General features: G+C 39.2%; 1 protein-coding gene and 1 non-coding gene across 2 annotated transcripts in view; both read right to left on the reverse strand.

Annotated features, from left to right (window-relative positions):
* LOC119651312 overlaps nucleotides 1–15,340 on the reverse strand; it is a 306,769-nt gene that overhangs the window by 240,055 nt on the left and 51,374 nt on the right. The gene's annotated exons all lie outside the window — the stretch shown is intronic.
* Trnav-aac lies at nucleotides 2,374–2,446 on the reverse strand. Its single transcript has one exon. It is a non-coding gene; the product is annotated as a tRNA-Val (tRNA).

Below are 15,340 nucleotides of genomic sequence, written 5' to 3' on the forward strand. Positions count from 1 at the left end.
TACAAACGCGAGCTGTGCCAATGCAGACTCTTTTTTAAGTATACTATCCGGGAGAACAGGTAATCGAATTAGAAGCGAGAAAATTATCATCTTCTGCAAACCCTCCACCGAGAAAGTGTTGCAAGAGAGCACTGCGAGAGCGGTGTTTACCAGTAATAAAGCAAGAGCTGCTAAATTGTACGTTGAACATTTCAATGGCCTGGCATGGACACGATGTTAATTTGATTGATAATTGGCGCCTCAGGCACGGGCTGAAAGCAAATCCAAATCAAACTAGGACGGTATAATAAAAAGGAGGAAAGTGAAGGAGTTTCTTCTCAACCATGAAGAGACAAAGATGAGATTTGCCTCACAACCTACGGACTATGCTGACGACCCTTTTCATTGACATGGGGGGCATTAGCAGAGATATTGGATAAACTGAATCTGATTCTATGGATGGAGGACAAAAGTATGAAAAGCCAAATTCCCAATATAGCTCACCACAAAAACAAAATAGTCATCATTCTCCATTTTTTGTTTATTAACCACAACAACAATCGTAGTTCTTTCTAGTTTTCCATGACGATATTTGAAATGTTTAGGTCAAAAACTACAAGTTGAATTTTACATTAACTTAACCAGTAATGTTCAAGTAGTGTGATTCAATAGAAGATTTGAATTTACAAATTTTTATTGAGTCAAAATTCCATTTCGTTGGTGAGGAGCGATATTCGTGAACTATACATAATATATGGCTGCCATAAATCCCTATGATTCCTAACAATGTGTTTTAATGTCTCCCGCGATTTTCCGAGAAGTTTGAACTCTTCCTCCACTATTCTGCTCAGCGCAGTTCTAAGGAAAACTACTGGCCTGCCATCCGGGGATAGTGAGTTTCATTACATGGCATCTCAATGTGTCACCTATCACTCCTCCTTTCGTGTTCTCACTACCACGTTCACGGGCATCTGGCTCATATGCCAAAGAAATCCTTTATTTGTTCTTGTCTTACAACAGAATATTTTGATGACAAATGCAGATATTAATTGATGAAAGCTTAGACCTTCCGAGCAACTGTGTCGATCACTTTCGATGTATGTCCATAAATTTGTGATGTGGGATGAATCAAGCTCAATGCTATGGTGCCCAAACTAACAACTCATAATGATACCATGAAAGGGGATAGCTGCTTAAAACAGTAGGACGGCCGGCGTCTCGATGTAAAAGAAAATTAGGTTAACATATTTATCTACTTGGCCGTATGAGTGGGACCAATGATTCATGAAATTACGATGAAAAAGTAAACCAGAGTATAAAATAGACCGTCCAGAAACTTGAGAAGCGAACTGGCTTAAACAGGGTAGGCCTCTCCTATTCAAAACTAAATGAAGGAGTGCCTATTTTGAAGTCTTTTAATGCAAGGATGGTGATGCTGAGGCTACACAATTAACGGGAGAATTCCTGAATTTCACGTACGGAAAAACTGAAGGTATTGGTCTAAATGGCAAAAAATATAAACAGGAGAAGTGTATTATTCTAAATAATCTTAATCGTGGAGGATTGGTAAACTTTGTGAAAGCAATTTTGATGGCAAGAAATATCTAGTGAGAAAGCACCAGATGGATTTAAAAAAAGACAAGGTTCTACAGAAAGACAATAGACTCACAGAAAAGCTAACCTTCCCAATCCACTTAATAACTTATTGTCATCTTGGCCAAGCTTTCCGTAATTAATTTCTACTCATATTATCTTGGGACAAAACGATATTTAATAAGCAAGGACAAGCAGCAATATGGTTTAACAAAGGCTAATAAGCTACAACGTAATTGTCAACCGATGACTGATAGATAATGATTAGAAATGCCTAACATTTTTTTTCGAAAGATGGCATTCTTAAGAAATAGACTAAACTTTCTAACCATTTCCTAGCAATTTCAAATTTGTACTTAATATCTGTTCAAATGTACGATGTCGATTTAAAATCTTAAATGCGTGATAAACAGATGATTATGTCGAAAACGCGTCCTAAGATATCCTTTTTATGGAGTAGTTATTGTTTTTCACGCAACAAAGAATACTATCCTTGAAAAATATCGCAAGATATCTAATAGTCTACTTCGTTTCAATACTATACATAAAAAAATAAAAATTCGATTTTGTGAAATATTGTCACAGTTTGATGTACTACTTTTTGGAAATAACTTTCTCAATTATTATACCAGTTATTTTCACTTTAATTTCATTGTCATATAACATTGTCTTATTTATTACTTGGTTCATTGCTCATGGTCATTTCTATTGTTTTATTCATTTCCCATTCACAAATTCGTGTTGCTCCACTATTTTACCTTTCTATCTTTTATCTTATACTGCCAATGTATCCAAAAATACTGTTTTCGCCCGGGATCGAACCGGGGACCTTCCGCGTGTTAGGCGGATGTGATAACCACTACACCACGAAAACACATCCGTACGCTCACAAACCAAATATCTCGAAACTGAACAATATTTTATAAATACACGCCGCCTGCCATGTTAAATTTAAATTTGCACCAGATAAAAGCCTGATTATCTATTCAATGTTTGACTGGCAGTGACCGCTGGCTGTGAAGTGTTAACGAATGCAAATCTGCGATTTGATGTTACTGATTAGCCAATATATTTGTATGTTTACAATGGTTCCAAGTGTTAAATGGGATGTAGTAAAGAGCGAATTAATAAATATCCATTCAATAAAGCAGGCAGGCAGTATCTATTATAATAAATTGTTCTCCACAGAGGTTTTCAACAGCGAAGTTTATATTGAAATTCGCAGTTTGTTTCTAAAAGCTACACGAGCTTCGGAAAACACCATTAACTCTAAATGCTACTTTAGCATTGTTAATTTATTATTGCAAAATTTAGATGCAATCGGATCCGACTATGGCCTTCCTATGTTCCTATCTATGCTCCATAATGCCGTGTTTTTAATCGAGCCGAGGCACACAGGCGCCGATCTCGACGGATAGTGCTCCTCATAACGCTTGATGTCAGAAATGCCTTCAATTCCGTAAGATGGACAAGCATGGTTAGCATATCTAGACACACTAGAGAACTGCTTTCACGTGCCAAGCTATCTCTTGCGGATATTGAGGGATTATCTGAAAGACCGCTCCCTGCTCTATGAGAAGCTAGAGGGCCAAAGGAGGATGGAAATCACGTCAGGAGTAGCTCAGGGATCCACCCTAGGGCCGGACCTCTGGGACGCTTCCTACGATAGTCCGCTGAGACTCGATATGCCCGAAAAGTCGCGCCTGGTCGGTTATGCAGACGACGTTGCGGCACTTGTTGCCGAGCGCACTGTTGAACAGGCGCAAAGTATTCTTGGCATATTGATGCGACGGGTAAACGGATGGATGATAGCCCACGGTTTTAACTTTGCGCTGGAAAAAACCGAAGTAGTCATCCTGACCAGAAGGAGAATCCCGACCCTGTGTCCCATATCGATCGGCGAGTGGACTATAGAGTCAAAACCAGCGGTTAAATACCTTGGTTTAATGCTCGACTCGAAGATGAGCTTCTTCGCGGAAATCAAAGCAGCAGCGGACAGAGCTGCAGCTGGAGTCGGCTAATGGCGAGTATCGGGCCAAATATCAACTAGCAGAAATCTCCTCATGGGAGCAACGCATTCGGTTCTTCTCTATGGTGCGGAAGTATGGGCTGATGCCCTTAAGGAAGTGCATCGTAAACGCCTCGCTCAAGTGCAGAGGCAGGGAGCTTTGCGAGTGGCGTTTGCTTATCGCACCGGCTCCGAACCGGCTGTGATGGTGATCGCGGGAGTGATCCCCGTTGCCCTCCCTGCGAAGGAGCGAAAAACTATGTACCATCGCAAGGGCGAAAATTCAAGAGAGGTGGTTGCCCGTGAAGAACGTCAACGCACCCTTACTGAGTGGCAACTTTCTTGGCAAAATAAGCCAAGGGGCAGGTGGACTGCGCGGCTCATCGTCAAATTGGATCCCTGATTGAACAGAACGCACAGTGAGATTGATTACTTCCTTACCCAACTTCTAAGTGGGCATGGAGGTTTTCAGTCTTCCCTGCACAGGATTGTGTGTTCTGCAAGGGAGTGGCGGACGACGCTGAACACACCTTCTTCTCTTGCGAGAGGTGGGACGGCCTCCTCCGGAACTATTCAATTGGGATTGACAACAAATTTTGAGTGTAAAATTTTTCTAGAAAACAACTTCAAAACAAGCTGAATGTTAGACATAGTAAAAAGCTGTTTATATGATCTTGACGATTAATCTTTGGTTTGATACTGCACACTGTTGTCAGGGTTAGGGTATTTTGAGGTCTTTCGTATGGGGATATGATCATGTTTTTTTTCCAGATTTTATGGCCGTTTTCAAAAGTATTGATCAGCGTGAGTGCTCATAATCCTAACATCTCTACCAAATATCTTCATACCATGTAAAGGTTTGTGAATAAATTGCATACATAAGGCATGCTTTTATACGAAACCTTAACAAGGTAAGGAAGGAATTTTAAAATGTACCCCAGCTGTATAGTCTAATCCACATCGGAAGCTGGACGTATCTGGTACAAAAGGTTTGGTGTATTTCTTATATAAAAGTATATCAGTCGACATTGGTCCCATTTGCACCTAACTCGTAATGTACATGCATATACAATATTATGTCAGACTATTCACTAGCGTGACAGTGACATTAAAAGTCTTAGATCGCACAAAAGCGACAACTTTGATCTATTATAACTTTGTTAGTAATAGTGCGATTCCCACCAAACTTGGCAGTATCATGCAGTTTAAAAATGTTCAGTAGGGTAGCTTCGGAGACTAGATTCTCGAAAAAAATGATCACTTTCTCCTGTCCCCCGCCCCTCCTGCTTCAAATATCAAAAGTGAGCTTTGGAAAGCACTAATCGAGAACTTTCTTTTGATACCCCATATGACTATATTCGATGGAAAACAATTACACCCTCGTTTCACATTCCCGGGGAACCCAACGTAGGACAATGTTATTAATTGCATGCAAGGGGGTTCACAGCTTCCATTTTTCCAGCATATTTCGTGTCAATAGGTGCAGCCATTTCTAAGAAAAATACGTGTAGCAAATATGATAGACAGCAAACCCATTTTAATAAGGTTTTGTTTCACAAAAAACCTTTAATAAGGAAGGAGCGGAAGATAAACCGAAAATATTTTAATTTAAGAAACCAGTGAGCTAATGACAGAAGTAATCACTAAAACAAAAAATGTAAACCCACGTTTTAACTTTCATTAGCCTATTTGCCTTGAAGAGCATGGTAGGGAACATGATTTTCTTCCGTTTACCCTCGTCAGTCGCGAAATAAAAACCTTCTCAACAAGAATATAACTATTTCTGTGGAGAAGTTAAGGCCAGAACGAACTCAATTTATTGCATTATATTGAACAATTATTTGACAAGTTGAAGGGAAAAACGAATGAAAATTCAGAACTGATTCAGCTAATGTGCCTGGTAACCATCCTGTAGCGGAGTATCGAAAACAAACGCGCAATTGATATTTATCAAAGCAACTTACATTTCACTCGACTACGAATACAAGCAACTCATGACAACCTGATTCTATTTTCTCGCAAAGAGAATATTTTCATAATAACTGAAGTATAAGGTTGTACAAATTTTACCTGAACTACATTTACATCCATTTTGGTTTGGTGACGGCTTCAATTAGTTTCAGCCCCTTCAGCACAGCTGTTAGGATTGGCATCATTGGAAGCTAATATTCAGCGAAAGACACATACGTATATAGCATTTCTCCTTATTTCGTCAATCAACCAAACCATCTATTTAATATACTCTACTCTGAAAAAACATCGCAACATAGGCCAACCAATTGAACTCGCTTTCATTGAATCAAATCATGTCCTTAAGCAACAGGTATTCAATTAAATTAAACGAAATGCCATTTCTCCCAATTTCCAATAAACCTTTAGATTGTAATTAATCTTTTTGTTTGTTATGCTGTGTTACTATTTGGCATTTAAATCTTTATGTGCATATATGACAGTATTGCCCACATTGAACGTGTACGCACAAATTTCAATGAGAATAGAAGTTCAATCAATGATGATTCATTCAAATTAATTCTTCTGATTGAAAATTCAGCATGGTACACTGCAGTACAATAGATACAACAAGCTCAACTCCACTAAACTAACAACTAAACTGGAGGAATTCGAATTTGATTCCAGACGAAAGATAGAATTAATCAGCAGAGACGTGAACATATCTAGTAAATGTCTATATCGGTAGACAGCATTTGTAACTATCTATTTATTATTTGTAGCTTCAGATGTGTACATGACTGGCAAAAGCTCCACGATATTTTTGCTATAACCTTTATACAATATATGTGTATCTCGTGTTTATTCTTTTTCTGCTAATTAAAATTCAAGTTTATATTTTAGAATAAACATTTACATGTGGTCAAAGATTACTCAAAAGACGGATTAAATCTGATTTGATTTTCTTTTTGTTGACATTTAGCTCTTCGTTTATTCTTTTTCTGATGTTTTAACAGGCAAATCTGTGGGTAGCAATAGCAATCGAAATTGCTATTCAAGCTAGATTCAGACTGTAAAAATGCATGAAAAGCGGATGTGATGTTGTCAGATAAAAAAAGACAATATCTACATTTCATGTTTATGATAGGCCTGAATTAAAAGGAAATATCTGCAATAAATTCAATATTGTATTATAATCATAATAAATAAATTGTCAGATATGAATGAAAACTTGTTGACAGCGAATTTAAATCTCAAGGATAATTCGCTTATAGTTTTCAATGACTTTTGTTACATTTTCTAAACGATCATATTCGACCCGCAATTTCTTAACATCAACCTAGAAATAGATGCAGCACTTAAGTGATTCAAACAGAATTCTACACAAGGCCAGCTTTGGCTGACACCCACGTTGCCATTATGATATTAGCAGATATTGGTTATTTATACAGTAAAAACAAGAATATAATCAAGTTTACGCTTTGTAGGCCGGAGTAAGTAGATTACCCAACTTCATCCTTAAAAAGGCCAGCAGTTGTTATGCTACCAATAACGCTTAGAGCTGAATGCGCTTTGCTGGTGTTCTCTATGGAGAAATATCATAAAGATAAATAGATCTGCAACGTTCAAACGTTAGGACAAAATCTTGAAAAATATTCACACATGCAGCAAAGGGGTGGTATGCATTTGAGTCCAAAAAAGTATTTCAAGTGATCACTTAGCAGGCGGATTCAAAAAATATCTACAATCCTTTTTTGGAAGTTGCTCCGGACCAGAGGGGAGACGCAACCAGTTCTAGCACGTGTTGCGCTTGATATGAAGAATACAGAGCAGAGGTGCTGATGAATACGCAAAACCGTTTCGGATCGGTTTTCCACTTGATGATTGTGAGGGTATTCAGAATTTTCGGGCAACATAGGATGAAATAAGGTTGGCTATAGCAGGGATTATTCAAATCGACATACTGCACGGGAAATGCGATTGAATTCGACGTGATACTAACATTTTATCTTATGGGGAGTAATAATTTGACCTACTATAACTTTATTAATAATAGTAGGATTTCGACCAAATTTCCCAGTATGCCACTTCATATTAAATCCTATATTAACTCAATTTTACGGATGTGGGATAAACCAAGAACGGAGGCGGGGTTGTAGTAAATGTCCAAAATATCTACTATTATTACCTCTATTCGAGCAGATATCGTAGCGGGGAGTATTCTGAGGCATAAATAACATGTGCACGGGCCACAATGATTTTTTCTGCAGATTTTTCGGTTGGGTAGTTTCTGAGAACGGGTCCTTGAAATAATTGCCTCCTTTCAGAAGGGGAGTGCGGTAATTGAGGCCTTTCATTTGGTACCTCACATCGCTATATTCGGTGGAAAAATGGTATACCCGTTTTGCATATATCAGGAACACCCCCCTCCCCCCCCCCCCCCATTTAAAGAAGAAAGATGTTACTCACTGCATGAAAGGGGATTCACAGTTCCCACCTTTCCACCAAATTTCATATTAGTAGGAGTGACTGTTTCTGAGGAGATGAGTGTGACAGACAGACAGTATACCGATTTTAAGGAGGTTTTTTTCAACAGAACCTTAAAAAGCATACGATAAGTACAAATTCATAGAATCACAAATGTGCCGAGCCCTCCAAGGATCAGTAAACCATTAAACTCACCTATAAATTGGAGAGGCTTGAATGCCAAATTTACCATATTACGCAGCGTTTCACAGGAGATAAGGGCTATTTCTGTGTCGCTGATTGATTTTGCTAATTAAAATGGAACATGGAAGAATTTAGCGGGGATTTGGATTGGTCTAATTGTGGCGCTGGGCAAGTGGCCTGATGTATTGAGAACATACATCAGTCAGAGGAAAACTTGTTTGCAGTTACTTCCAACAATAAATATACAGCGATGCGGAAAGAAGTAATTATCGAAACAGTTTAACTCACTCCACATAAAAATATCTCTCATAGGTAGGGATGGACTGTCAGCTAGAGTACCGCTATATTCTTGACTGGAAGGTTTTTCAGTCGGGAATACTAACGTACCTAACTGATTTACTGTAACTTAAAGTTACCTTTTTGCTAAGGTTATACATCATCATCATCAACGACGCAACAACCGGTATCCGGTCTAGGCCTGCCATAATAAGGAACTCCAAACATCCCGGTTTTGCGCCGAGGTCCACCAATTCGATATCCCTAAAAGCTGTCTGGCGTCCTGACCTACGCCATCGCTCCATCTTAGGCAGGGTCTGCCCCGTCTTCTTTTTCTACCATAGATATTGCCCTTATAGACTTTCCGAGTGGGATCATCCTCATCCATACGGATTAAGTGATCCGCCCACCGTAACCTATTGAGCCGGATTTTGTCCACAACCGGACGGTCATGGTATCGCTCATAGATTTCGTCATTGTGTAGGCTACGGAATCGTCCATCCTCATGTAGGGGGCCAAAAATTCTTCGGAGGATTCTTCTCTCGAACGTGGCCAAGAGTTAACAATTTTTTTTGCTAAGAACCCAAGTTTCCGAGGAATACACGAGGACTGGCAAGATCATAGTCTTGTACAGTAAGAGCTTTGACTCTATGGTGAGACGTTTCGAGCGGAACAGTCTTTGTAAGTTGAAATAGGCTCTGTTGGCTGACAACAACCGTGCGCGGATTTCATCATCGTAGCTGTTATCGGTTGTGATTTTCGACCCAAAATAAGAGAAATTGTCAACGGTCTCAAAGTTGTATTCTCCTATCCTTATTCTTCTTCGTGTTTGACCAGTGCGGTTTGATGTTGTTGGTTGATTCGTCTTCGGTGCTGACGTTGCCACCATATATTTTGTCTTGCCTTCATTGATGTGCAGCCCAAGATCTCGCGCCGCGCTAAGGTTATACGCTGGCGATAATTTTCTTTTCAGCAATTCCAAGTGGATGTTGAATGGAAAATTAAGGGATAGCATACAGTCAATTTCAATTTTTTTCGTTGCCGAGATGTTAACAGCGTTTTGACTAAGGACTGACCCGTCGCTTTCTTCAAGTTGTGTGAGAATTTCGGTGAAATAGACTCGACATTCTAGGCCTAGGCGAAGTAAGTTGATGGAACTTCAGAAATTGCTCCTGTCCCTCTTGCAAGACTATGATTTTGTACTCTGGATAGTCTAGCAACAGAAGACACGAATCCGATGTCATACTGTTACTCACAACGACCAAAAAGGGCCTGGTCATTAGACCTGGAAGTCGGTATCTAACATAGTCTTCGCTGTGAGATTCCAATCAAGATTCAGGATAACCACAATTGTTTATCCTAAAGCAACAACGTAGATTACCTATATAGAGAAAGCTTCCTATGAATAGCTACGCGCAGTCCAGGGGAAGCTTCCTAGAGGTAACAAGGTGATTATGATGTGGAGGCATGATCTTGACGACCGCAGCAACAATTTTGAGAGCTTAGTAGATTTCTGCAACTTTAATTGCCTGGCGGCACGCTGTCCGCGCAAACAAGGCTAAGCTGACTGGCTGCATGTGCATGTCGTAATCAGCAGTAGATTTACGAGTTATTTTCTCAATGCGCTTAACAAAAAAGGGTCTGGCATCGGCCCGAAAACGGACCATCATCTGATGGTCGCTTGCATTCGCTTGCGTGTTGCTATTGCATCTGCTCCCATTGGATAACAAGAATTCCATCATTGCTGCCATAAATAGTGACACTTTCATTACCACATATCACATTATGGAAAAACTTGCAGGTAATCGTTAACCTATTGAAGAACCTATGAGAGGCGTTAATGGAGGTTTCTCATCTACGTTGATGAGCAGTTGTAGGGATGGAAGGAACACTTCACCACGCAAGCCATCAGAACATGTAGATACAGGCTCTAAATAAAACCGAAATTAACTAACTGAACGGTCTCCTCGCAGAACCGTCCCATCTTTCCAAGAGTTTGGAAGAAGGAGACGATTGTTAAGACTCCGAAAAAGAGTAACATACTTATGAGCGACAATTAGCAAGGCAAACTAACCTTCCAAAATGAAATGAATGAATGGCAGGCTCGTGGACATGGGTTGAACAGAAGGCTCCGACCACGTTCTTGTCGGGGGTCGTGAATAGAGTGTTAAGATGAGATTTGATTGATTTTCGCCCTACGACCATGGATTTTGGAATTAGAGAAGGAGGCAAGGAGAGTCAGATTGAAAATAAACACCAGGAAAACTAAGGGTCTCAGTCTTGCAGTCATTGCATTCTTCCTGTTCGCATTACTGTGCAGAAAATTTAGGGCAAAGAAGCGTGCCGACGTCGGCACCGACCTTAATATCGTTAGAACTTGATCATTCTTCACTTTGCCAAGCACTGGCGACGTTAGTACTGCTGAAGTTGAGAAATTAATCAACGGTTCCGAAGATATCGCATCTGAACTTTAGAAAGCGGAGAGTTGGGACCGAACACTGTAGCTCAGTGAATTCTTCAATCGGATTATTGACAAAGATAGAAATCCCTCTGACTGGCAAGAAAGTATCTGTCCCTGTCACTGTTCATCAAGGAAGCGCCCGGTACCTCTCCTATTTGTTCTTGTTGTGGACGGGATATCCAATCTTCAGCGCCATATACACTGCTTTATGTAGATAATGTTTTCCTAGAGTCACATGGTAAAGCTGATCGCAAGCAACTTGTTCAGAAATGGAATGATTGCTTCATGCTACACGGTCTCAAGCTAAACCTAAAGCAGATTTTTCCAATAAAACAAGCAGTATCACTGTCAGTGTTAAAGACCTGCTCAGAACTGAGCCATTTAACTATCTCTGATCAATGCTATCAGCCAATGGAGAACCGCGTTATAAAATTGCTTCACGCATCAGCGTAAATTCATCAATGAACGCCTCAAATCCAAAATTTACTCCAGCGCCGTTGTGGTTCTGAGTCTTCATCGACTATAAGAGAAAATGAACGGCGCCTCGCAGTAGGGAGAATCTGAATGTATGCCAATCGGTACCGACAACACAGTCAGTAATCAAAAGCGGATTAAATGTTCTCGATTATCACCTACGTCTCTTATACATATGTTGCGTTACATGAGGATATAGAATAAGCCACAGCAACTGCATGAACGGCTATTGGTCGAACTAAAATTATTGTCTAGGTCATGCCTATATTAGTTTGTAAGGGTAATGAAACTAAACTACTCTGGGATCAAACCTACGGGTGTGCTATCTGGTTTAATTTGAGTGCGAGCCAAATGGAGAAAATAAGGATCTTTGAAAGGAAATGTCTGCGTGCTTGCACGGGGCTTAATAGAACTGCTTCGTCAAACTATGAGCACTATGTAACTAACGAAGTGATGTATGCAGCTGCTGCTGTGCCAAGAATCGATACAGTTATCGTCAGATTGATTCGGAATCATATAGTGCGATCTGCTTCGCATGGTGAGAACCCTTGGGTTTCGCAGCCGTTCTACCCAAATGATGGGTATTTCGAGAAAACTCTCACGACAGGCTTCATTCCTCCCGAAGCGTTCGTGTATCTTGACAGGAATGGTCTAATTCTTGATTCTGCCGGTGATCCGGTTATGTGTCATATACACAGACGGGCCACGGACAAAAGGATAGAATACCCCCCGAATTTGACAGTGGGGGCTCCGGGATTCGACTGGAGATACTCCAGAGCGAGAGCAATTGATATTAAGCGGGATGAAAAAGAGAAATCTTGGTACTGGTGGCTGCGGGATGCCGGTAAGCGGTGGCCGTGCTCAGTTCTGCCATTTGTTTCTTGGTGGGGCTTTGTAAATATGTACATATTGAACGGGTGCTGATTTTGTCTCCAGTTGTAACTTATAAATATATACGTTATGATTTTTTGTTTTTTTTGTATGGATGTTATTGTAAAAAAAAGAAAAAATGTATAATATAAAATATATAATTATGATAGTTTTAAGAACAATAATTTAAGTTAAAAGTATTTTTTGAAGCGATCAAATATTTATTATTACTTTTATATTTCTTTATTTGCCACTAAGGTGAAGTGAATTCTGTCGGTTTTTTTACCATTTCCCGACAACTTATTGTAAAATTAGATTTTTATTTCTTACTGTTTCTCTTCTCTGTCTGTAAATTGCTATTCGAAAACTTTGAGAGCCCACAGTGGCCATTAGATTTAAGTTATTTTTGTTATTTTAAAAGATTGTTTTTTATTGTTCATTTTTCCAATCTATATACTATTGTTACCTATTTCTTAAAAATAAAAATGATTTTAAAAACTAAAAAAAAAAAAACTCTGGGATCAATAAGATTGAAAGACGGTCATGGATAAATGAGCTCATGGGGAAGTGTTATACTAAAGATAGAAATGGAAAGACACATATCTATGCACAATAAAAATCAAACAATATTAAATCGAGAGTTTCGGTATGTCATCACGTGGTCCACAAAACTGGTAGATACTTGAATTAGCACATGCTGACTTCAAATAAATACCGTGTGCAACAGCAGAAATGATAGATATTTGTACTGCGCTATTTTTGCACCTTCACAAAATAATTCTTTATCTGACAATCTGAATTTAATCCCCAAGTTTCAGATGAGAAGATACATACACACATACAAGGGAAGGAGAAGCAGAAATACTTAATATCTCATTGAGTTCTGACGTTATTCCGCCCTTATAGACTTCCGTGGAATGATTCATAACTTTTCATTCTTCTTTCAATCAAAAGAGAAAGACTAAGTGGCTGCCCTATACTCTACATAACTACACAGAAGAAGCACACATTTCGAAAATCATCATCAGCAGAACGTAATGATGAACAAAACGTCCAAAAATCTAATCATTTCACTTTAATTGGACGATTTTGGGAGTGGGAAGAGACTGGAGGATTGAAATGATCCGATAATTAGATACTTTCAGAAAAGCCTTCGAGACTTTTTCGACAGAACCGAAAGGAGGGTAGCTTATAGTTCAGCCGCGGCGCTAATGACGGCAGGCGATTGATTCAAATTGAAAATCTAATTAATGATTTCGTCTTTTTCTTTAGCCTACTTTGCTCCCAGTTCACTTAATCTTAGCTTAAGCAAGCTAATGGTTTGCTTTGTTTCATGAGTAGCGGATCTAATTTTCTTAATTGCTTCACTTCATCAATGAAATTTGAATTGTGTACTTGCCCCCAGATGGATGCGATTTTAAGATTAGGTTCGACTATCTAAATTGAAAAACTGAAGACTTTACGGTATTCCAATAGAGATATAGCTCCAGGTTACTTCACTTCTATTTATAATAAATCGCTGCTCGACCTCATAAAAACCTGAATTAACAATTTAAAAGGTAAATTCGCAAGTTTAAATCATTAAGTCATGGTTGAAACTCACTTCGATGCCCAGCTATTTATAGCTGTTCAATAGAAATTGGAAGTAAAGTATTCGAGAATCAAGTGGAGCTGTTAAATATTTGCAATTTTTAATTCATTCCACAAAGTATGTATCTTTAATGTATGCCGCAAACTGCATGCTTCTAAAGTTGTTAATTTTACGCTAATAAATGTTAAGAGATGAGCGTTCAATAGCATGGCAAATAAATACAGGGATAAAGTGTATGAAGGTAAATAAATATATATTACAACTTCTGCAAGATAGCTGGTATCGCGTGTAAGAGAGTACCCGCATGGTGGTCCAACGATTATACCTCGGAACGTAGAAGCGAAGATGAGAGCTATTCAAGTTAATTATTATTGATATTTTATTGGAGATGATGTTGCTTCGAGCTGCAGCTGTTGCACAAAAAATGGATGCTATTTTCTAAGGTTTATTGAATATTCATTACCTGATAATTACTTAACAAATTAAAGTCATATTTGGCTTAGGTTTGCCAATAATAAGCCAGGTTTAAAACTAATCAGTTGATAGAAACAACTATTTCATAGCAAACTTGAACATAAACAATTTTCATCTAACAGTCAGGAAACTTGACTACTCGATTAAATGTCAGACAGTTCTGATAACGCTTGCAGTACTCGAAAAAAGGGCAGAGTGAACATGCTTAGGTGTGGAAGAAAGCTGTATCCAGAGTGGAATTATTTGAATTCGCGGGCCTGAAAACATTAATTCGTATATCTTGTTTTTGTAGACTGACCTGTCCAGGAGGGATAGTCCACAGGAGGGAAGAGGAAGAGGCGGGATTTGCAGCCATCAAAAGAGACGCGGACGGAAGGATTGGAAAGATAAAAGGCAAGTCATAAAACAGATGGCATGGGAACACTAAGAGACGACAATTTGGATAAACAAATCTTGAGATTGACAGTATCGAAGGATTTATCAAAGTCAGTGTAGATAGTATGCATTTCATCCCGTAAATTTAGACATCTAGCGCCACAATTGGTAAAGTCGAGCAGGTTGGAAGCAGTGGACCTACGATTAAAGCCGTGTTGCTTTTTCTCAATGTGATGGCCAAAGTGGGAGGACAACCAGTCGCTAACATATCTTTCCAAGATTTTGAACAGGAATAGAGGAGCGAAATGGGACGGTAATTCACGGCAAGACTATGATTGCGGCTTTTATAAATGGGGATGATGACAGTCTCTTTCCACAGGCCTAGAAAAAGAAGCTATTATTGAAAATAAGGGGTAGGGGAAAGGAAATTGACTGCAAGTCTCAAACACAAAGAATCTTGGAAAAATGTCGTAGCCAGGGCCGATATTGGCTTCAAGTTTGCCGATGGGATAAGCGACAAGGAGAGGGAATGGTAAGTGATGCGGGGCAGGCTACATCCACACAGCGAGAAGGAAGAAGAGGGAGGAGAGGGAATATAGACTAAGGAAAAATGGCGGCA

Source organism: Hermetia illucens, chromosome 3 (genome assembly GCF_905115235.1).
Source record: "Hermetia illucens chromosome 3, iHerIll2.2.curated.20191125, whole genome shotgun sequence".
NCBI lineage: Eukaryota > Metazoa > Arthropoda > Insecta > Diptera > Stratiomyidae > Hermetia > Hermetia illucens.